Raw genomic sequence first — 26,161 nt, forward strand, 5'->3', positions numbered from 1 at the left:
AAGAACGTCATGTCAGACCTCTTATTTGCTAGGGTTTAGGAATGCAATAGAGACATAAAACCAAGAAAAGTTAGTTCAACCAGATAAATACACATAACACATTGTAGCAACGAGATAAAGCAATCAGTACAAAGAAATAAAGCAATAGGAGGGAAAAAAAGGTTGGACCCCTCCCCTCGTGAATAGTGTCCCTAATAAGGCAAGGCAGACTCTACCCTAGGCAAGCTATCATGGATGCATGAGATATTGGCACACTAATGCATCTAGACTCGATAGGTTTTAGGTCCCCGAGCCTTCAGACTTGGAAACCAAGGGTCATCAATCCCAAGGTTCTTTGTTGGTGGCTCGAGCGATTCCCCAGACATTGCTACGCACACATCGTGTCACGGCTACATGTCATGAGTGAATCTATAAAAAATCCTCAACTTTCGACTAAAAGCTAAAGGCTATGAACCCAAAGCTTAAAATGGAAGATTGAGTGACCCCTCGGATCATGCTACGCACACATCGTGTCGCGATCACAAGTCCAAGTGAGTCGCCTAAAATCCTAATAGGGTGGAGTGGCGTGACAAGCCACTAAAAGGAAAATAAATGAGGGGTGAAAAATTAAAGCGTATGCACGTATGCTAGTGCTCGTTTGGAGGGGAGGGATCAAGAACCAACGTGAGGCTCTAGGGTATGTCCCCCACCCAAATGCAATGCAAAGCGCGAGATACAACATACATCCAAACAACCAATCATACATACGTGAGTGACGGAATAGTTTGATACGTGCTCGAGGCAAAAAAGTCCTAAAATGGAAAATGCAACCATAATATCCAAATGCTATGCATAAAAAGGGTAGAAAAAAAGGAAAAGAATAGCTAAATCAAATGCTCGGACCCACTTAGGAAGTCCCCAGTGGAGTCGCCAAGCTGTCGCGCCCCACTTTTTGATGGTGTGAAAGTAGTGTGTATGTGAACGTATGTGAAAGTGAAAATAAAAGGCCGTGGGATTGTGAAATGTGACGGTTTGGCCAAACAAAGTTTAAAAAGGGTTTTAGATAAAAAAGGAGTCGCCACTTGGTATAGAGTTAGGGTGTACCAAGTCACCAAAAAAGTAATTTTTGGAAAGAAAAGTAAACAAACCCTTTTTAAAGAACTTTTAGGTCTACGTAACCAAAAAAAGTGATCGGGGGTCACATTTGATAAGGGAGAAGGCAAAGGCAAAACCTAAGGCAGTCCTTTACCCTAGCCAAAGCTAGTTGCGTGACTTATCCCCACTTTTCCTAATTCTTTTACCCAAAATATGCGTTGCATGTTGGATTGTGACTAACGGATAAAAAAGAAAAGAAAAAAAAATGCAATCCTAAATCTAAAAATGTTTCTTATGAGGCTTTTTGGTCCCAACCACATGAATTGTGATGGCCAATAAGGAAAGCCCTCATAGAAGTCATGAATAATGCAAATGAAGACTCAAGTATGAGTGTATGTGTTCAAATGTAAGAAAAGTGCAAGTAAAATAAAAACAAATGTAAGTGCAAGTGTGCAAATGTAAAAAAAATGCATGTGTGCAAGTGCAAGGAAAGTGCATGTGTGCCAATAGAGAAAATAAATGTGTTTGTGTGCAAGTGGATGAAAATAAGGTATAATGGTAGTAAGCTCATATAAATGCAATTTGGGTGTAATTTGTGAGGTAGAAAATAAATAAAAGAAAAAGAATGTGCAAACATGGCATGTGGATTGAGAAAAATATAAGTAGTGAGAAAATGTGGATAAAAAAAGTGAGGAGGTGATATGATAAAAATGAAAGTGTATGAACCTAGAGGAATGCATCAAGTCGGGTACGTGAATGACTTCTAACTTCACGACTTTAATTTTCCTTTTGATTAGAAGGAAGGACTAGCGTGCTAAGGCTATTTTGTAGCCACACTCGCTCGTTTCCCTTATCAAAAGGGGACTGTCAAGCAAATGTACTCTATAACTAGCATGAAGATGCAAAAACCTAAAATGAAGGGAAAAGGTTTGGAGGGGCATGCCAAATGCTAGAAAACTAAGAAAAATGCATGGAATGTAGTGAAACATACAAAAAATGCACTAGCGAGAAGGAGGTCCCTAAGGGTCTAGCATTGGACTAGTCCATATCTATGAATTCCTACTAGCATTGGACTAGTGGAAAATCGAGGACAAAGACCACAACTAGCGTTGGACTAGTGTGGTGACGTCACACATTCATTACAAATCAAATAAATTATATAAAGGCGAATAAAGCAAATAAACACATAAATCACATATAGCGCATAACACATAAGCATGGTATCTAGATGCAAAACCCTAAGAAAGCGGTAACACATAGCACGTAAGCATGCAAATCACATAAAAAAGCAAATAAGCCCTAACTGTTACATTTGGGGAGGCCTTACTGCAATCTAAAGGGGAAATAAACAAATAATTAAAATAAATACCTAACTATTACAAACTTGGCATTCAAGTGCCTTTCAAATGACTTGCCAATTAAAAAGGCGAAATGAAAAGAAAGCAAAATAGGCAATTAAATCAAAAATGGAAAGCAAATTAAAGCATGCATATTCACACATAACACATAGGAGCACGTAGGGTCAAATAAAGTAAAAAAATAAGGGATTAGGGTGTACCTCCCTTGAATTGGGGCCCAATGAAATGAAATCACTTATTTACCCTCCAAAATACAAAGAAAAGGTCAAGGCATCACTTTAATTAACAAATATTCATAAAAGATAAAAATGAATTGTGAAATTGAATCAATTAAATCATATAAGCAAGAAGTCAAAAGAAAAAAGAACTTGATTGCAAAAAATTAACAAAGCTCTGGGGTCAAAATTAAAGAGAAATAAAATTTAGGGACCTATTTGCAATTAAGTTAGGGACCCAATTGAAAGAAATGGAAATTTTCCAGGAACGCAGTATAGTTAAGGGAAAATGCAAGGGCTGATTTGCAATTTCGTTTCTGGTCTCTTAGGAGACAAGGCGACTAAGCCATCTTTAACTTTTATTGGGCCAAGATCACTTGGCCCAATCGGAGGTCCAAGGAAAAACAAGTGGGCTAACCCATCATTTACACCAATCCAACTCATACAAAATTACGGGCTTAAGCCTCCACACCAAATCATAAATCCAAAAGAAATATACCATAGTCCATTACCAAGTCCAACCAAGCAAAACTCTTACCCAACATGATAAAATGAACAAAATTATTGAACCACAATCATGACCCAAAATCAAGAATTAATCTATCCACAAAGTCACATAAAATACTCAAACAGGAAATTAAACTTAAAAGGACAAAATTAGTTCAATTTCTCCAAAAATTTGGGCCATAGTGAAACAAAGGAAACTTGGGGGCCAAAGGGAAATTTTTAGAGAGTTATTTCATGCACTTTTCATGCAAGCTACGAATGAAGCCTTCTTCATTTCTGGTTGCTAAGTTTCTGCTGATGCTTCTTATTAGCTAATCAAGCTAACTTAAACAAACCCAACATTCCAGCTCCCATAAAATCATCATCATACACACGAAAACTAACTATGCCAAACGAGAGGAATCAAGGCAAAGGGTGGCCATAAGATCAGATTTCTGCTGCAAATTTTATAGCTCATTCCGTGTGGTTCTATTCGTAAAGAAACTCTAACCAAAGCTGTTATCTCACCAGCCCCAAAACTCACATAATCAGTTTTAACATAACTTCAAACATGGTTTGACCAGCTTAAATAAATCCCTGAGATAGAACCCGAGCCAGGAAAACAAGGACAAAGCAGCAAAATGAGCAAAAAATTCAGTCGAAACTTCATTTAGAATAACTGGAATCCTTTTCCTTTTACCGTAAAAAGTTACAATGGATTCACGGTGTTGCAGCAATTAAACTTTTATTATGCTCTTAACCGGCATATGGACAACGCAATTCAAACACCAAGAGACAACAGGTCACGACAAGAGTGATAACTCATGAAGCTTTGGAATTCCACAACTTCCAGTCACAAACGCAGCCAATGTGACTTGAACATCTACCAAGACTCGACCAGAAAAACAAGGATAAGAAAAGGTTCTGTACATATTGCTGCAATAACTCAGCCCACCAGAAATGAAATTCAACCCTCTTCAAATGCAGAAACAATGATGAAGCCGATTACAATCATGATGGAGCATTACAAAACAAAATAGATTCGGACTACGAAAATGCAAATGAAGTGCAACAATAAATATTCTCTGCAAAATTCTATTCTCAACCGTGGCTTTCTAATTCATCATCTCAAATTGACTGCGCAAACACAAGGGAGCAGCGGGGAGCTACAACATGCTATCTATGCAAGAACAAAATCCAACCTCTAGCATAATTACCAAGAAACAATCAACTAACCAACTCGGGTAAACAAAATGTCTGGGGTAAGAACACGCAAGATGCAAACAAAAACATCTTCAAGCAAGACTTTCGGTTAGGCATTTTATCGAGCAACAAACGGGCATTAACATTTCACTAGATTTTTGCTCAAATTGAAACTATAACTAGCCCAGAATTTTATCAGCAACCCAAGAAAATTTAACCCAATCAAATCATAAGGAACGGATACTTCAAATTCAGAAACATAGCCACGAGTAAAGTCACAGCAGACATGCTTCACAAGCTTGAAAAGGGCTGAAACTTAAGGAGGAAACTTACAATGCTCTTGTTTAGTGAAGTTCTGCAAACGATGACGGTGGGTTCCAGTGGTGGTGGCGGCTCTGGTTCTTGGCGCTGCAATGGTTGACTTGGAACGAGAATCAGCAGCTCATCAGTTGGAGGCTACTTCTTTGCAATTGCTGCAGCGGTTGCGACAGAGGAGGAGGCCGACGGGATAGTTGGAAGAGGGGTGGTTGTGGTGGCCGCGGAACATGTTATGGAGACGGGCTCCTGAGTAGTGGCATACCGGGAAAGGGTAGTGGCGGAAAAGGCGGTGAGTTGCAGTGGATTCCGGCGGTGGATTGCGGTGGATTCCAGTTGCTCTGTTTTCCAGATTTGTCCTTCCCTTTGCCGAAGCTTCTCTTGCTCTATCTCTCACTCCCAGGTCCTTCCTCTGCCCGAAGACTCCCCCAATTTCTCTCTGTTTTCACGGTTTTTCTTTTCTTTTCGCAGCCCTTTTTGACTCAGCCGCCAACCTCCCTTAGTTCTCTGTTTTTCCTCTCAAGCTCTCAGACCTCCCTTTCTCGTAGCCGAAGCTCCTCTGTCCGCCACCCGCTTTTCTTCCCTGAACAGGTTCCCCATCTGGGCTAGCAGCATCGACGGCCTTGGTATGGCCATCACCGCTTTGCTCCGCCTCAAACCCGACAGCTTCCCCCTTGCTTGTCCGCCGTCTCTTTTCCATATCCTCTGTTTTGCTCAGCCGAAACCCCTCTCGGCCTTTCTCTTCTCACTCTCTCTCAATCTACCGCCTCTCGCCCATTTTCTCCCAATTTTCAGATTTTTGCCCCTTTCTAACCAACCCAGCCGCCATCGCTCCTCTCTCTGTTCGGCCAAGCTCTCAAACCTTGCGGCCCTCAACTCTCTCAAAGCCCTCAGTTTTTCAACCCTCAATTTTCCCAGTTCTCTGTTTCTTGCTCTCTCTCCAGAACCCTCGTAGCTTTTTCCCTTTCTCTACAGTCGTCAACCTTCAATAGCCGTTTCCCCTCTCTGTTTTCTTTCTAGCCGTCATCACCAACCCCTTCCCTCTTTAGATTTTCAGCGGTCACCCCCCATTTCTTCATCCGTGTCCTCCTTTTCTTTTTTAGCCGATCCCTTTTTAATGCCTTCCCCAAAAACTAACCCTAAAATGAAAGGTCAAGATCTTATCCTCAAAATAGGTTCATGTATCTTGTTTTTGTCCTTTGATTGATTTTTGACTTTTCCCTTTTTTTTATGCTAAAATGTCTAAAAATGAGATTAGTAAAACCAAACTAAAATAAATATCAATAAAACTAATAATGAAAAATAAAGTCAAAAATTTGGTGTCTACACCTTTGAAATAACAAGTCAAGATATCTAGCAATTTCAAACAACAAGTCACATTTTGATCATCAAATCACAAGAAGCATCAATCAAGTAAATCACATGGTCCTAACATTGTGACGACCCCACCTCCCCCTAAGGCGTACCAGAGGGTTCGACGGGTCGCCTGCCCAACTCTCGCCAGGACTCACTCACTCGAATCACGTACATACATCCATGTACCATAAATAACATCGCAATTAAAACTTATAATTTATATTGATACCAAATCAAGGTACAAAACTTCAATATATCCAAACGGTTCAAAGTATATACAATCCCATAACAAAACATTCTATTCGAGGAATAGCGCGAGTACAAGTCAAAAGTCAAAATAACTAGACTACGCTAGTCTTTACACGTCTCACGCGTCACTCGTACCCCTGTAAGGAAAACAAAACTAATAGGGTGAGCCAAAGCTCAGTGATATTCCAGATATCAAATTGTCCAGCAAACAAGGTAATAGTGAAATAGCGAGCAAACAAGTTCAAGTAAAGAGATAATACTTCAAGTAGTCAAGAAATGTATAGATCATGTTCACAAGTAAGGATACAGTTGCTTATGTCTCGGCTCCATCCCAGCTTGATCGAATAGTAGTTGACACTCCGTCAACTTTCAAATAATAATTAGTCCAGAAAGAAAACTCCACTTCTCGCCAATCTCCGTCCACCAATCAACCCCCTTTTCCGGGCCCGCACGCCACACGAAACACGGGTGGTAATACTCGAGTATACCGAATTGCCGAGGAGATAACACTCCACTCGACCTTACTAGTGACCCAGGGTTTGTTATCTAATCGACCAGGCCCTTGCCGGCTCGACTTGATTAACTAGCCACAGGGTTTCTGGAATTCCAGGCATAATATAATTCGTGTGCATGTAGAGCAAGTCAAGTAAAGTCGATAAACAAGAACAAATTTGGATAGAGCAAGTGCGATAAAGTACACCCTTGCCCTATCAAATCACATATATATATCACGTATTCACGTTGATCAAAGATAAATGGCAAATCTCGAGTTCAATCAGATATTTGGAAGCATTCACCAAAATAGTGCCTCTAGTGCTCGTGTCTGGGTGGTACTCCGGGTTTGGAGTCCAAATTTGCGATAAAACTTAACTTGAGAACTTTGAAAATCAACTAAGGTTCGAAACTTAAGCATTTCGTTCAATAAGAATCAAGAAATTGAAATTCACTTGAAAAATAGTCGTGAAAGAGTTGCTCGCTTTTCAAACTGAAAAATTTGATAACATGTTTGCTTGGAGATGACTTTTAAGTTAAAAGTGCAAGTAAAACGGTTTCATAGTGATTCATATCGTTTTCCTAAGAGTACGAGTTCGGCCAAGTCCTAACGTATAACCCTCGATAACCAAAGTAGCCAACGTCCTCGATAGTTCAAGTGATAATCACTTTTAACCTTTACTCAAGTTGCAAGTATGGTTTTCTAGTCCTCGAGCGTAAATTTGGGCAGCATGCCCTTTGTGTTTACCAAATTTTCCAGCTATTTATGGCTTCATTATTTTCCTCAGCCAATCCCAAAGTCATACATATCATAGATTCAAGTAAATAGCTGTTCCATAGGCTCATAACACATAAGAACAAAAATCAAAGTGATAACAAGTGCGGAAATGTAACCTAGCAAAAGACAGATTTGACGTGTGGTTGCGGAAAGAACACATCTGAGGCTACGCTTATCGGATTGAGGCGCAACTCATACCATTTCCAAGCTAAGACACAGGGCTACAATTTTCATGAGATAACGTAGTCTAATTTTCAGTGTAACCTAATCAAATTCCCAATTCATATAATCTGGTTTCAACTATTCGGCTAATCAACCGTACTGCATTCAAATGGCCATATCTCAGTCTACCAAGGTCCGTTTAAGGCGTTCTTGGTGGCGTTGAAAAGATAAGACAGAGTACTAAAACTTTCATGTTTTGGTAAAAGGCTAAATCCAAACGGATTATAGTGAATAAACACAACCAAATAGACTAAACTGTCCACGCTGAACTCTGGAATGCAACCTAGAATAGTGAGGGTATTTTCATCTTTTCACAAGCTACGTTGCTCCGATTGTGCTGAAATTTTGTAGTCACCTATAAAATATCATTATATACAAATTTCATGTTTTAGGCCAAGCCTAATTTAGCCTCTAACTATGATTAATAAAACCGGGCAGAACTGAATTAGGAAATTTCCAGAAATCTGGAATGTTTTGTCTTCAATGAAACTTTCTTAAATTCCTTGTTCCAATCACTACCAAAACCCCTTATATAATCTTATTTTCAACATATATTAACTATACAACAGGTGTAGGCAGAAAATTTATCAAACCCTAACTTGCTTATATCATCCAAAATTCATCACAACAACTTGCATATCTTGTAATCAAGCCAAAACATGAACTAGATAGCATCTTAAACCAAAATAAAAGAATAAAAGCCATAAATCAGACTTTGTACCTAAAAAAAAAAAGCTTGAAAGAGTGATACTTCACCTCCTTTAGAAATTTTTTTTTGTTCCACAAGCTTCCCAACTCACAACCCACACTTTAATCGGTTTAGAATTTTGATTCTTCACTTGGTTGGTGTAACTCAAGAAGAAAATGGTGCAACTCTTGCTCTCCCTTTCTCTCTCTCTATTCTCGGCCAAGAGCAGAAAAAAATGAAGAAGAAAGGCTGCTCTTATGGTGTTAAGAAGACAAGAGGATTAGGATGAATTTAGGCCATAAGCTTGCCAACACTTGGCTCAAGCTCAACCACAAAATTTTTTCTCTTTCCTTGCATTTTTTTTGTCCCAATTTTCGGCCAAGAGATAGCCATGAGGGGGAAGATATTTTTCTCAATTAGTAATGAGCTTGTATGGTAAGAAAGTGGTAATCAAGTGGTGTGTTCAATCGGTAGTGCACGATACACGTCGGTTCACACCGTTTTTCTTTAAACACATGTACTAGGGTTTTTTCTTCCTATTCACTAACCTTACATCATTGCCCCTAATCACATATTATTTCTCACTTAAAAGTCACTTTTAATCAATAAATTTGATCCTTACTCCGTAACGAAAATTCATCCGGCGAAAAATCGTGAAAACCCTAATTTTGCTCCAATCTTGAAACCAAAAGTGAAACCCTACTTTCTAGGTTTATTTGCACTTATTGTGGAACGATTGGGTGGTAGGGCTTTAATAAATAATAATTTCCAAATAAAAGGTATTTTTGAGAAAAATATAAGAGATTTGCGAGTCCTCACACTCTCTCCCCCTTAAAAGAATTTCGACCTCGAAATTCATACCTTTCGTCGTGAACAGGTCGGGATATTTTTCTTGCATGTCCTTTTCTAGCTCCCAAGTTGCTTCTTCCACTTCATGATGCTTCCATAGAACCTTTACCAAAGGAATCTGCTTGTTTCTCAGATCCCTCACCTTCCGATCCAGTATTTGAATAGGTCGTTCTTCATAGGTTAAGGACTCGTCAAGTTCAACATCTTCAGGTGGCAAAATGTGAGTCAGATCCGGATGGTATTTCTTAAGCAAAGAAACATGAAAAACGTCATGGATCCTAGACAAACTAGTTGGTAACTCAAGTAGGTAAGCCACCTTTCCTATTCGCTGAAGTACATTGAAAGGTCCTATATATCGTGGTTGCAATTTTTTCCCTTTTCCTGCTCTGATCTTTCCCTTCAATGGGGTAATCCGAAGAAACACTTTATCCCCTATCTCAAATTCCAAATCCTTTCTTCGATGATCGGCATAACTTTTTTGTCGGCTTTGGGCTGTTTGAAGTCTCTAGCGGATCACCTTTACCTTCTCGTAGGCTTCCTCAACCCATGGTATTGTAGCCGGATCTACAATCTTCCTTTCTCCTACTTCCTCCCAATGGATTGGAGATCGACATCGTCGTCCATACAATGCTTCATATGGGGCCATTTGGATAGAGGAATGATAACTATTGTTATAAGCGAATTCAACCAAGGTTAAATATTGACTCCAACCTCCTCCAAAATCCACAATACAGGCTCTCAGCATATCCTCAAGAGTTTGGATGGTTCTCTCAGATTGTCCATCAGTTTGTGGATGATACGCTGTACTATAGTTCAACTTAGTTCCTAGAGCCTCTTGCAATTTCTGCCAAAATCGAGATACAAACCTGGGGTCTCTATGTAACAGCCCCACCTTCCCCTAAGGCGAACCAAAGGGGTTAGCGGACTGCCTGCCCAGCTCTCGCCAGGACTACGGAGCGGTTACACGCGTTCTAAAACGTTTCGGAAATGCAAAAGTGCGCTCGGGCAAGCCACAAGAACCAAAATAACAAAATAATAAGCAAAAGGAAAACGATGAATAGTGCCTGGAATAGGGGAAACCGAGAACCCACCAAACAGTAATACATAGCAATTCAACATTTACAACCACACTTGGCATGTCAAAACTATACATATGGTATACACATATTCGGTTTGCCATTCAGAAGATGAACCCAATACACATTAGGGTTTCATGAGATGAGTTATTCAAAATAGACATATACATGGCTCAATTTGGCAACCAACACGTATGAGCTCCCAAAAGTGATTATTTTCCTGTAAGGAAAACAAAAGGGAACAGAAAGGGGTGAGCTTGCGCTCAATGAGGTACCAAACAGATAGCAATAAAATCATGGCATTTCATGTTTAACAAATCAGATACACATGCCAGATATAAAGCAACGGAACCACTGATTCAAATCAGAAGGATACGAGTGGCTCTCAGGAGCCAAATTTCCAGCTCAGTACTTGATCCAGACCGGTTGACCCTCCGTCAACGTATATAGAACCAAAGCGTCCGTAGACCCCTCTTCACTCCAAATTCCGTTCACCAAACACCCCTTTACCGGGCCCGCTCACCGTATCAGTAACAGAAATGGTAATACTCGAGTATACCGGAACCCAAGGGTCTCAATACCCAAAGATCCCCGAACAGACTACCGTGGTTCGTTATCTAATCGTTCAGACCCTTGCCGGCCCGACTTGAATAACTTAGCCACAGGATTTGAGCTCATAGGTCACAGAAAGGTCGTTGGACACAAGCTTCCAAACGACGTCAGAACAGATACAGTTTCAGATACAGATAACAGATTCAGTACAGTTTCAGATACAGATACAGATAACAGATTCAGATAGACGTTCAGAATTGGAATATGAACAGACCAGAGAACGAGTGTGATAAAGTACACCCTCGCCTCCACTTTATCAAAGCAGTACTTGGCTTCAATAGTCATAAGTCAAGTATTCAGATATTCAGATATTTCACATAAAGGGTAGCAGGTAGTGGTACACTCACCGATTCAACTTCAAAAGTTTCACTTCAGATTGGCCTTAATCGCCAAGAAACCCTAAAATAATCAAAATAAACCAATTGAAGGTTTCATATCTAAAATCGAATAAACGGAATGCACAAGTGAGACATACTAATGCAAGGGTGCAAAAATATGATTTTCTTGAAAACAAAAAGATAACATCAAGACCTAGGCGCAAACAACCCAAAAGCCCTTCATTTCCATCAAAAGGCAAATCCAACTTAAAGAACCAAACGGCCTAGAAAATCGGGCAGCACTTCCCCTAAATTTCTTACTTTTCCAGCCATTAAGGCTTCATTATTTCCTCAAATCAGTCCCAACACCTCACACAAAAGTCATCTCATTCCCAAAAGCCGTTCACTAGGCTCAAAGTAGTACAAGTACAAAAGTTAGCTAGAAAATGACCGGAATAAGAGTAAGCCTTAAAACCATGCCAACCAATAGGGTTTCATAAAGCCATGCCAATCACAACCCCAATAGGGTTTCATATACATATATAAGCATAATAGCAAACCAGAAATTAGAAAATGGCCTTAGTCTTGGCCCCAAATAGAAAACTGTTTTACACTCATTATGCGGTAATGGCGTCAAATTCTCTACGGTTATCGGATGGGGGTGTAAGACCCACCGTTTCGAAGCTATGAAACAGGGCTACAATAATTTAGAAGACCACTCAATCCAGTTCGTAACACAACTAGGTCAAATATGCCAAATACTAACCCAGAATTCCTAAAACAGGTTCACAAAACACAAAAAACTGTAATCAGTATATCTCAGTCCATACAAGTCCAAATGCCGAAATTCCAAAGGCATATGTTAGCTAAGACACTCAGCTACATTTCATCAGAAGACACCAACTCCAGAATCCAAACCAATTCCAGTCAAAATGGCCAATTACTATCGCAGTTTTCGCATTCTGTCCAAAGCAGAACAGCTACAGTAATTTCGTCATAACTCATTCTACATTAATCCAAATGACCTGAAATTTTACAGGCATCTCCATCACATCAATACCAACAACTTTCATGTTTTGAGCAAAGTCTAATTCGGCCTCTAACCCAGTGATCTAAAACCGGACAGAATTGGGGTTCAAGAACCCTAACTTTTCAAATTTCACACCAAATCCAAAATTGATTGCATTTAACCACATTTCACATCCACTAGAGCCATTTCCAACCATTACAATTCATCATACAAGCCCCCAACATCAAGATCATATTAAACCAGAAAAATTCCCAATAAAATAAAAACTTCACCAAAACAAGCCAAATCAAGAAACAAATCATATATTCCTTCTCTCATGCCCCCATTAAGCACAAAATAAGCATTATTAGATGTAGTAGGGTGTTTCAAGCTTCACTTACCAAGAACCAAGAGAGAGGAAGATGTGGAGCACCTTAGTCCTTCAAACAAAGTTCACTAAAGCTCTCACTATCACTAAAAGGTAAGATTTTATGGAGCAAAAACTAAGTTAATCACATGAGTTGGTGGATTTGGTCTTGTTAGAAGCTTGAATGTTGAAGAGTTTTGTCTTCCTTGGAGCTTAAGAGGGCCGGCTATGGTGGAGAGAAAATGAGGAAATTTTAATGAATTTTTGAGATATTTAACCTTTGGTCAAAAGTCAAAATTTGGAATAGTAATTCTTAAAAAGGTATCCAATAAGAAAGTGACATGTGTCACTCTATTCAATGCAACCTTATCATTCTTTTCTCTCTCACATCAATCACTTCACACACTCTACTTATCTCTTAACACCCCATAAATGATATACAGTATCCAAAACTTAACCTTATTGGCCGAATTTTTCCGAACTTTTCGCACTAGTGGGTCCCACGTCCACTATTTATTCTTAATTTTCTAAAAACTCACCAATGCTAGAAAAATCATCTAAAACTTATATTTACTCATAAAAATTATCTAGAAAATTTTCCGGATACAGAAAGTGCAGAAAACAAACCATTGAAAATAAGAAAACCTGGAAATATAATAAAACCTAGAAAATGGAAATATTACGGGTTCTCACACTCTATCCAATACAATACTCACTGGTACCCAATGTAGTCTCACTACCTCATCTATATAAAGTTTAGCAAGTTTCTCCAAAGGATATTTCATGTTTACTGGCAGAAAATGTGCAGTCTTAGTTAATCGGTCCACTATTACCCAAATTGCATCATGCCCCTTTTGTGTTCGTGGCAACTCTGATACAAAATCCATCGTTATGTGCTCCCATTTCCATTCAGGGATCTCTAAAGGCTGTAACAAACCTGATGGTTTTTTATGCTCAGCCTTTACTTGTTGGCACGTGAGACACTTTTGTACAAACTGGGCAACCTCTGCCTTCATGTTCTCCCACCAATACAGACTTTTAAGATCTTGGTACACCTTATTATTCCCTGGGTGCACCGTATACCTAGAGCGGTGTGATACCTCCAAAATCTCCCTCTTTAATTCCTCATCCTTAGGTACAATGACACGATTTCGGAATTTTAAGATTCCATCAGGATCTATGTTAAAGTTAGGCAACTCTCATTTCTTCACTTTGTCCACCCATTTTTGCACCATTGTGTCCTTTGCTTGGCCCTCTTTAATCTGATCCAATAGTGTCGACTTCACCTGAATATTTCAAAAAATCACCTTTTCCGGTTCCAGACGAGGTTTCCACTCACAGACATCTTCTAACAGGCTCCACTCTCCCACTATGGAACTTGTTAGTTGAGCCTTTCGGCTTAAAGCATCTGCTACAACGTTGGCTTTTCCAGGATGGTAGTTAATTGTACAATCATAATCCTCTAAGAACTCTACCCACTGACGTTGTCTTAGATTTAGCTCCTTCTGAGAAAACAGATACTTAAGGCTCTTATGATCCGTATAAACCTCGAAAGTTACACCATAGAGATAATGTCTCCATTTCTTCAAAGCGAACACTACAGCTGCAAGCTCCAAGTCATGGGTCGGATAATTCTGCTCATGAGGTTTTAACTTCCGAGATGCATAGGCAATCACATTCCTATTTTGCATCAACACGCACCCTAGCCCTTCTTTTGAAGTATCAGTATAAACCGTGTAGCTATCGTTCTCATTGGGCAAAGCTAAAACTGGAGCCATAGTTAACTGCTTCTTAAGCTCGTGGAAACTACTTTCGCACTTAACATCCCAAATATACTTTCCTTGTTTCTTGGTCAAGTTAGTCAAGGGTCCCGCAATTCTCGAGAAGTTTTTTATAAATCGGCGGTAGTACCCTGCCAGACCTAGAAAACTTCGCACCTTCGTGGGATTTTTTGGCCGCTTCCATTTGGCCACAGCTTCCACTTTCGTCGGGTCTACAACAAGGCCATCTTTTGAAATTATGTGACCTAGAAACGCCACTTTTTCCAGCCAAAATTCACACTTACTGAACTTAGCGAACAGTTGGTGCTCTCTTAGGGTTTGCAGCACTATCCGCAAGTGTTGTTTATGCTCCTCCCTTGACTTCGAATATACCAGGATATCATCAATGAACACCACTACAAACCTATCCAAGTAAGGTTTGAATACTCGATGCATTAAATCCATGAATGCCACTGGGGCATTGGTTAAGCTAAAAGGCATTACCGCAAACTCAAAATGACCATATCGAGTGTTAAACGCCGTTTTTGGCACATCCCCCTTCCTAATTCTCAATTGATAGTACCTTTGTCGCAGATCCAACTTAGAAAACACCACAGCCCCTTGTAACTAATCGAACAACTCATCGATGTAGGGCAAAGGATATTTATTCTTAACAATTACTGCGTTTAGCCCTCGATAGTCAATGCATAGCCTTAAACTTCCGTTCTTCTTTTTAACAAATAATACTGGAGCTCCCCACGGCGACTAGCTCTCATGTATGAACCCCCGTTCTAGCAAGTCCTGCAATTGCACCTTTAACTCCTTAAGCTCAGCAGGTGCCATACGATAAGGGGTTTTCGAAATAGGAGTAGTTCCGGGTACTAGGTCAACTTTAAATTCAATCTCCCTTTCGGGCGGCAGAGACTCCAACTCCTCCGGAAATACGTCCGGGTATTCACTGATTACCGGCATGTTTTCCAACTTAATCTTTTCTCCCGGAGTGTTAATTAGAAAAGCTAAGTAACCGCGTGCCTCACGACTAAGCAATTTCCTAGCCCTTATTCCCGAAATGAGCGCAGAAGAGGCTAACATACCCCTCATGTCTAACTTCAAGGTTGCCTCACCTGGAATGCAAAACTCTATCACTTTCATCCTACAATCTACTCGAGCATGATAATGAGCTAGCCAATCCATTCCGAGAATGACATCATACCCTTTAATGGCTAGACTAATGAGGTCAACTACCAATTTTCGTTCACCAACCCAAATATCATACTTTTTATACACCTCATTCGCAAGCAAAATTTGATTACCTGTAGGGGTTCTTACTTCTAAGTCATAAGGTAATCTTTCAACTTTCAGGTCAATTCCAAGCATAAATGCAGGATTAACAAAAGAGTGAGTAGCACCGGGATCTATCAAAATTTTTGCTAACCGGTGAAAAACAGGGATCGTACCTTCTACCACCTCCGTTGGTTCAGGCACGGATTGTTGGTCCAGTGAATATACTCTGGCCGGAACCCTCGACCTAGCCCCTCCAACATTGGTCGGCCTTGGGTTTGACTTGGCAGTCGACTGGGTATCACTGATCAACGGGCAGTTGACTATCTGGTGCTCCGTACTTCCACACTTTAGGCACTTCCGAGCCTTTCTCCAACATTCATCCTCAGTATGGTTTGGGTTTCCACAATATCCGCATGTTACTCGGGGAGTAGAGGTCTGACCTCCCTGTGGAATTCCTCTACCTTGTCCTCTACCACTTTGGCCTTCCCTCTGGGCACCTCCTCTCTGGGTACCTCCTCTCGGAGCACCTCCCCTAGACGCACTCGAAAACCATCCACCTCCAGCTCCACGACCGGACTTGGCGGTGGTACGTTTTGGTCACTCCACATTGACCCTTGGGCTCCACTAGATCCCCCTTTTCGTTTGGCGTGGAAATTCCTCACGTGTGCCCTACCAGTCTCTATCCTTTGGGCCTTCTCCAGGGCCTCCGTAAACATATTAATTTAGGATGCCGCTAAGGCTTCTTGTAATTCCATATTTAGCCCTTGCACAACCTCCGTACTTTCCTTGGTTCCGTAGCAATCAGCTCAGGAGTAAATTTTGATAGTTTCGTAAACTGGGTCTCATACTTAGTTACACTCAACATTCCCTGGCGGAGTTTAATGAAATCGTCCTCTCGTTTCTCCTGGACGATGGGTGGAAGGTATTTTTCGTTAAACTCCCGTACGAAATTTAACCAGGTCCATGCAGTCGCCTCTCTCTCCCACTTGGCCCTCACTACGTTCCACCAAGCCCTAGCTGGCCCCTCGAACTGGAAAACAGCGAATTGGACTTGCCTCTCCTCTGTATAGTTTAGGGCAGCAAAAATATTTATCATGGCCTCCAGCCATTTCTCGGGCCCATCCGGGTCTGGCCCTCCTAAGAATTTGGGTGGAGAGAACTTCTGGAATCTCTCTAAAGCTCTATCTTGTCCCATATCGGGATCCCTAGGCTGATTTACAGGGGCTTGACCCTGTTGTCCCACTAAACGGGCCAAAATATTGGTTATTTGCTGGATAGCAGTTGCCAGTTGATCTCCCCCTGCAGCTTGGGGTTCAGGTTGTGGCTCAATCGTTGCCTCTCTCTCTTCCCTCGGTTCTTGCACAGGTCCTTGTGCGCGTCTATCCCCACGGCCTCGACTAGGACCGCGTCCTCGGTTAGTTCTCCTGGTTTGACTTCTTCTACCCTCCATGTTTTGGATTTAACCAACTATAAATATATAAACAAAATAAGGTATGGCTCGTGTAACATGTTGCAGAAGGATAAATAAAGGCATTAGAGCACATAATAAACAAGTACTTTATACACATAGCAAACAAGTCATATATACATGTCAACCACGGCAAGTCAGAGGCTATAACAGCCAAGGAACATAGAACAAAAGAAACCCTATTTACATCCACCATGACACGTCAAAGTCAAAAACAAAAGAAGACGTGTCGTCCCACTATGTTCCTAACTATCCCCCAAAAATCTCCTCAAACTACAATCCTAAAAAGTCGCTCGGCTAGACGCCAACTCAACCGACTCTGAGGATGCACTCAGCTCCTCCTCTGGGTCCTCCTCAGGATTCTCATCCGGAGCCTCCTCAGGAGTACCAGGAACCTCAGGAACTACAGGCGCTTGACCCTCCTCGGCCAAGTCCTGTAGCACATCATCTACAAGTGCCTCGCACTCGATCAAGATGTGGTCAGTCCGGTCTCGTATATCCCCAACTACTCGCATCAGACATCCAGTCGTTGCCTGAGCCTGCTCGCGGTAGGCATCTGTCCGCTGCTGCTTCTCCAGAACCGCGACCTCCAACTCTCGGATCCGGGCTCCCTGATCTCGGAGAGTAGCCTGAAGACGCTCTATCTCCGCATAGCACCTACGATTGGTGCTACCTAATCGTCTCCGCTCGTCATCCACAGCGAGCACTACTCGGCCAGGGTAGGAGTAGGTCTTCCAGCAGTCGCAGCGTCGGATCTTGCGCGTTGGGGACCATCACTGCACTGGGCCACCGGGGCTCTCCTGGTATGTGATCACACGATAGACGGGCCCCTCCAGATGTGGCTCGTCAGTAGGAGCGTCAGAAGGTAAGCCAGTAGGTACATCAGTAGGCGCATCAGTGGGTACATCAGTAGGTACGGGCTGAGACGGCCCCGCACCCCCAGGAGCGTCAGTGTCTGTCATCACCTAAGTTTGCAAATAACATTGCAAAAGTAACTACTCCACAGGTAGAAAACAAGGCTAAAGGCTAAGCTCAAGGATAAAACCCTAGCCTATCATATCAAGCACTCAATCTATCCAGATCAATTCACAACCTAGGCTCTGATACCACCTGTGACGACCCCACCTCCCCCTAAAGCGTACCAGAGGGTTCGACGGGTCGCCTGCCCAACTCTCGCCAGGACTCACTCACTCGAATCACGTACATACATCCATGTACCATAAATAACATCGCAATTAAAACTTATAATTTATATTGATACCAAATCAAGGTACAAAACTTCAATATATCCAAACGGTTCAAAATATATACAATCCTATAACAAAATATTCTATTCAAGGAATAGCGCGAGTACAAGTCAAAAGTCAAAATAACTAGACTACGCTAGTATTTACACGTCTCACGCGTCACTCGTACCCCTATAAGGAAAACAAAACTAATAGGGTGAACCAAAGCTCAGTGATGTTCCAGATATCAAATTGTCCAGCAAACAAGGTAATAGTGAAATAGCGAGCAAACAAGTTCAAGTAAAGAGATAATACTTCAAGTAGTCAAGAAATGTGTGGATCATGTTCACAAGTAAGGATACAGTTGCTCATGTCTCGGCTCCATCCCAGCTTGATCGAATAGTAGTTGACAATCCATCAACTTTCAAATAATAATTAGTCCAGAAAGAAAACTCCACTTCTCGCCAATCTCCGTCCACCAATCAACCCCCTTTTTCGGGCCCGCACGCCACACGAAACACGGGTGGTAATACTCGAGTATACCGAATTGCCGAGGAGATAACACTCCACTCGACCTTACTAGTGACCTAGGGTTTGTTATCTAATCGACCAGATCCTTGCCGGCTCGATTCGATTAACTAGCCACAGGGTTTCTGGAATTCCAGGCATAATATAATTCGTGTGCATGTAGAGCAAGTCAAGTAAAGTCGATAAACAAGAACAAATTTGGATAGAGCAAGTGCGATAAAGTACACCCTTGCCCTATCAAATCACACATATATATCACGTATTCACGTTGATCAGAGATAAATGGCAAATCTCGAGTTCAATCAGATATTTGGAAGCACTCACCAAAATAGTGCCTCTAGTGCTCGTGTCTGGGTGGTACTCCGGGTTTGGAGTCCAAATTTGCGATAAAACTTAACTTGAGAACTTTTAAAATCAACTAAGGTTCGAAACTTAAGCGTTTCGTTCAATAAGAATCAAGAAATTGAAATTCACTTGAAAAATAGTCGGGAAATAGTTGCTCGCTTTTCAAACTGAAAAATTTGATAACATGTTTGCTTGGAGATGACTTTTAAGTCAAAAGTGCAAGTAAAACGGTTTCATAGTGATTCATATCGTTTTCCTAATAGTACGAGTTCGGCCAAGTCCTAACGTATAACCCTCGATAACCAAAGTAGCCAAGGTCCTCGATAGTTCAAGTGATAATCACTTTTAACCTTTACTCAAGTTGCAAGTATGGTTTTCTAGTCCTCGAGCGTAAATTTGGGCAGCATGCCCTTTGTGTTTACCAAATTTTCCAGCTATTTATGGCTTCATTATTTTCCTCAGCCAATCCCAAAGTCATACATATCATAGATTCAAGTAAATAGCTGTTCCATAGGCTCATAACACATAAGAACAAAAATCAAAGTGATAACAAGTGCGGAAATGTAACCTAGCAAAAGACAGATTTGACGTGTGGTTGCGGAAAGAACACATCTGAGGCTACGCTTATCGGATTGAGGCGCAACTCATACCATTTCAAAGCTAAGACACAGGGCTACAATTTTCATGAGATAACGTAGTCTAATTTTCAGTGTAACCTAATCAAATTCCCAATTCATATAATCTGGTTTCAACTATTCGGCTAATCAACCATACTGCATTCAAATGGCCATATCTCAGTCTACCAAGGTCCGTTTAAGGCGTTCTTGGTGGAGTTGAAAAGCTAAGACAGAGTACTAAAACTTTCATGTTTTGGTAAAATACTAAATTCGAACGGATTATAGTGAATAAACACAACCAAATAGACTAAACTGTCCACGCGGAACTCTGGAATGTAACCTAGAACAGTGAGGGTATTTTCATCTTTTCACAAGCTACGTTGCTGCGATTGTGCTGAAATTTTGTAGGCACCTATAAAATACCATTATATACAACTTTCATGTTTTAGGCTAAGCCTAATTCAGTCTCTAACTATGAGTACTAAAACCTGGCAGAACTGAATTAGGAAATTTCCAGAAATCTGGAATTTTTTGTCTTCAATGAAACTTTCTTAAATTCCTTGTTCTAATCACTACCAAAGCCCCTTACATAATCTTATTTTCAACATATATTAACTATACAACAAGTGTAGGCAGAAAATTTATCAAACCCTAATTTGCTTATATCATCCAAAATTCATCACAACAACTTGCATATCTTGTAATCAAGCCAAAACATGAACTAGATAGCATCTTAAACCAAAATAAAAGAATCAAAGCCATAAATCAGACTTTATACCTCAAAAACAAAGCTTGAAAGAGTGATACTTCACCTCCTTTAGAAATTTTTTTTTGTTCACAAGCTTCCCAACTCACAACCCACACTTTAATCGGTTTAGAATTTTGATTCTTCACTTGGTTGGTGTAACTCAAGAAGAAAATGGTGCAACTCTTGCTCTCCCTTTCTCTCTCTCTATTCTCGGCCAAGAGCAGAAAAAAATGAAGAAGAAAGGCTGCTCTTATGGTGTTAAGAAGACAAGAGGATTAGGATGAATTTAGGCCATAAGCTTGCCAACACTTGGCTCAAGCTCAACCACAAAATTTTTTCTCTTTCCTTGCATTTTTTTTTGTCCCAATTTTCGGCCAAGAGATAGCCATGAGGGGGAAGATATTTTTCTCAATTAGTAATGAGCTTGTATGGTAAGAAAGTGGTGATCAAGTGGTGTGTTCAATCGGTAGTGCACGATACACGTCGGTTCGCACCGTTTTTCTTTAAACACATGTACTAGGGTTTTTTCTTCCTATTCACTAACCTTACATCATTGCCCCTAATCACATATTATTTCTCGCTTAAAAGTCACTTTTAATCACCAAATTTGATCCTTGCTCCGTACCGAAAATTCATCCGGCGAAAAATCGTGAAAACCCTAATTTTGCTCCAATCTTGAAACCAAAAGTGAAACCCTACTTTCTAGGTTTATTTGCACTTATTGTGGAATGATTGGGTGGTAGGGCTTTAATAAATAATAATTTCCAAATAAAAGGCATTTTTGAGAAAAATATAAGAGATTTGCGAGTCCTCACAAACATGCAGTTAGAACACTCACCAAATCAAGTGGACAGTCACGCATCAGTTTCGGGGTTTCTTTCTAATTCACCACCGACTCCTGAAACATGTCCAAGCTACAATTATTAGACCTTTCGTTATTACTAAATTTTGTTAAAAAACTACGAACTAGCTTAGTCAAACCAAGTGGAATATCACATTAATTATAGTTTAGAATAGTTATCAAACAAGTAGGTTGAGAGAGATATATATATAGTTTTATAACCAAATTCTTGAAAGTAAGGTTGGAAATCATACCCTTACTCTCAGCTGCTTTTGACAGAAATTTGTCACCAAGATTACTTCAAATTTTCTCTAGAAACCAGTGAATTTAAGTCTTAGAGATCATTTTATGAGTAAAACTCTTATAAGATAGTGTAAATGGGGTTCTGGTCAGATTTGGTTAAATTTCTGTCCTATAGTTCAAAGTTAGACCCCAAAATCCACGTACTAGTTTAAAATTACTCAAAACAGAATTTTTCATATAGTGTGATTCATGTTTTCCATCTAAAGTTCATTAGATCTTCACTTAAGTCTTCTTCAATTCAACATGTATTTTACTATCATACTTCCTTGGTTGTTCTAAGCTCAAAGTATGGTCAAAGTTCTAGGAAAGGTTTAAAAAATAGTTTGAAATCCTCAATTGTTCCAATCTATACAAAACATATTCAAATAGCTGACCAGCTCAAGTTTCTTTCCCCAAAACTCAATGTTTCTTACTCTAGTCAGGGTAAATGTGAAATACAGGGTAGAATAGAGTATTATAGAGTATTCTTGACCAACATTTACACAATTTCAATTCACAAATTGGAAATCAATTGGAAGAAAATGCAGCCACACTCTTGGATATAAATCAGCAATTCAACCATGTTCCTTTCAAAAGTTTCATTCAATCTTCCAAATTATCAACCAAGATCCATCATACAATCACATAAACAATGAAATAAGGGCATGCACCTTCAAAATCCAGCAAACATTTCTAAGAAATTTTAGTTTTAAAACAAAATTCTCAGCTAACTAGTTTCATTTTTCCAGCCAAGAGAGTATAGAGATTTGAGAGAAACTAGAGTGTCTTGTCTCCATTTCCAGTCAAAAGGAAGCTCCATCTAGCTTGCTTAACCAAGGAGAAATCAGGAAGATGAGCCAACTTTCAGCTTGATTTGTAGCAAAAAAAGGTAATATGGCTGAGAAACTTCAATCTTTCCTTGCACTTTAAAGAAATGTGGACACATGTTTGATTTGAAGTTAGATAGAGGTAGAAACCGGTGGAAGTATGTGAGAACCCGTAAAACCCTAATTATTTTCCTAGGGTTTATTTCCCCTTAATTGCATGTTTTCTGCATTTTCTGGCTTAGAAATATTTTCTTAGTGGATTTTATGAGCAATTATAGTTTTAAGATGATTTTTCTAGCATTGGTGAATTTTTAGAAAATTAAGAATATATATTGGATGTGGGACCCACTAGTGCGAAAAGTTCGGAAAAATTCGGCCAATAAGGTTAAGTTTCGGATACTGTGTAAAATTTATCGGGTGTTAAGAGATATGTAGAGTGTGTGAAATGATTGATGTGAGAGAGAAAAGAAAGATAAGAATGCATTTATGAAGGTGACAAGTGTCACCTTCTCATTGGATGGCTTTTAAGAAACACTATTCATTTTCTTGACTTTTTTGACCAAGGGATTAAATATCCAAAAATTCACCAAAAATCACCATTTTCTTCTCTTGTTGGCCGGCTCTCTAAGCTCAAGGAAGGAAGGAGATTTCCTCAATCTTCAAGCTTCTACTTGGTGCAAATCAACCAAAAACATTTGCTTCCATCCATTTCACTCCATAAAATCCTATCTTCTAGTGTTAGTGAGTGTAGTAGTGAAGCTTGTTTGAAGGTTTAAGGTGTCCAACATCCTCCTCTCTCTTGTTTCTTGGTAAGTGAAGCTTGCAACACCCTACTACACCTAATGATGCTTATTTTGTGCTTAATGGTGGCATGAGTGTTGAAATATATGATTTGTTTCTTGATTTGAGGTGATTTGGTGAAATTTTCCATTTTATGATGATTTTTCTGGTTTAATTGGATTATGATTGTGTGGTTGTTTGTGATGATTGGCAATGGACTCTAATGGCTCTAGTGGATGTGAAATGTAGATAAATGCAATCAATTTTGGAGTTGGTGTGAAAATTGAAAAGCTAGGGTTCTTAAATCCCCAATTCTGTCCGGTTTTAGATCACTGGGTTAGAGGCCGAATTAGACTTTGCTTAAAACATGAAAGTTGTAGGTATTGATGTGATTGAGATGCCTGTAAAATTTCAGGTCATTTGGATTAATGTAGAATGAGTTATGACGAAATTACTGTAGCTGTTCTGCTTTGGACAGAATGCGAAAACTGCGATAGTAATTGGCCATTTTGACTGGAATTGGTTTGGATTTTGGAGTTGGTGTCTTCTGATGAAATGTAGCTGGATGACTTAGCTAACTTATTCCTTTGGAATTTCGGCATTTGGACTTGTATAGACTAAGTTATAGTAATTACAGTTTTGTGTGATTTGCAAACCTGTTTTGGTAATTCTGGTAGGGTATTTGGCATTTTCGACCTAGTTAAGCTAGGAAATGGATTGAGTGATCTTCTACATTGTTGTAGCCCTGTTTCATAGCTTCGAAACGGTGGGTCTTACACCCCCATCCGATAGCCGTAGAGAATTTGACGCCATTACCGCATAATAAGTGTAAAACAGTTTTCTATTTGGGGGCCAAGACTAAGGCCATTTTCTAATTTCTGGTTTGCTATTATGCTCATTTATGCATATGAAACCCTATTGGGGTTGTGTTTAGCGTTGCTATATGACTCGTTATCGAGTCTCATTGCATTTGTTGCGTGATTCTAGGGCGTGACGGTAGTTCACGACGTCTTGGTGACCACGGTGTATGAAACACCACTTTCTTACTTGGTGAGTATACCACTCACTAAATTGTTACTATGTGGCTTTGTTAAATGTTATGTGATGCCTTGATGGCTTACTTGAATATTGAAATTGATTAAGGTGAGGGTGTACTTGACCGCCCTCACCTCTTTTGATATTGTCACTGAATGGCTACCGTTTTATTGCATTACTGAACTTGATATATTGGTTGGTGAATTCCGTTTCATGGAAACTGAATTGATGTCGTTTGGACGATGTCCAACGGCCTTACTGCATTACTGAGCTCAACCCCGTTTGGTAGTCAATTGGATCGAGCCGGCGAGGGCTTGGTCGTGAAGATTGAATTGCCACGGGGACTGTACTGGGGAACCTTGTGGTAATGAGACCCTTGGTTCCGGTAAACTCGAGTATTACCAAAAGCTACTGAAATGGAGTGCGGGCCCGGTTGGGGTATGTTGGGTGGAAGGAAGTGGAAGTAAAGGGTGGTCTACGGTTTGGTACTTTTAACATTGACGGAGAGTCAATGGGGTTGGATCAAGATTACAAGCGTGGAATTGGGCTCTTGAGAGCCGACCGTATCCTTTTACCGTTTTGCTTCATTGCTTATTTGTGCACTTTAAATGAAAGTTCATTCTTATATGACTTTGATTGCTTATTGGGTGGTATACCACTGGGCTTTAGCTCATTCCGTGTTATTTGTTTTCCTTACAGGAAAATGAACACTTTTGAAAAGGTTATGATAGTTGGATGCAAGTTGAGCTCATGTACATGTATTTTTGTATAAGCTCCTTGAGGGTGATAACCCTATGTGTTTTGTTTCCACCGATGTTTGGTGTGTAAATGGCTACTTGTATATGTATGAACTAAATAGATACTTTGGTAGGCCGTTTGGCTTGTAAATGTTGATTTCCAATGTATATATACGTTTGGTTGGTGTATGGACGGATTTCGGATCGATACGACTTCAAACGAAAACGGAAAAATTTTTGGCGAGGATGAACAGTAGCAAATCCTGCCAGGAATCCGGCCGGATTGCAGGCCGGATTGCCTGAGGAAAAATTGGAAATCCGGCCAGTTGCATTCGGCCTGGAATCCGGCCAGACAATCCGGCCGGAATCTTGGCCGGATTGCCGGCCGGATAGCGAGGGGAAATTGAATCTTTTGGGTTTGCTCTCGGCCCAGTATCTGGCCGAGAATCCGGCCGGAAATCCGGCCAGATTCTGGCCGGATTCTGACGTGGCCTGCACTATTCATTTCGGTTTCGAATTTTCATTTTTTTTTATTTTGTGTTTTTGACTTGTTTGCACGCAATGGGATGTTCCGGAACGTAATAGACCGACGTAAACTGTACCGTTAGTCCTGGCGAGAGCTGGGCAGGCAGTCCGCTAACCCCTTTGGTTCGCCTTAGGGGAAGGTGGGGCTGTCACAAAGTAACCTGTTTGTAGTTGGAAAATTTCTAGTTTGAACCGAACCAGTGAAGGCTCCCATTTCTTTTAGCTTTTGGTTTATTTTGTTGCAAGTTTGCTAGAGAATCAGTTATCTCTTTGATAGATGAATCTTGGTAGAAATATGGCATGTATGTGAGGTTTTTGGCTGCTGAAATTTCCAGGAGGAAGCCGGGAGAGTTGAGCTATGAATTTTCAGCTCTTATTTGCAGTTTTGTTGAGTTTTGCTAGGAAATACTTGATTAATACCTCAGCTTATGTTATAAACATGTTATTGTGTGATTTATGGTTGAAAGTAAGTAAGAGAGGTGCTATTTTGGT

Source organism: Coffea arabica, chromosome 6c, assembly GCF_036785885.1.
Source record: "Coffea arabica cultivar ET-39 chromosome 6c, Coffea Arabica ET-39 HiFi, whole genome shotgun sequence".
NCBI lineage: Eukaryota > Viridiplantae > Streptophyta > Magnoliopsida > Gentianales > Rubiaceae > Coffea > Coffea arabica.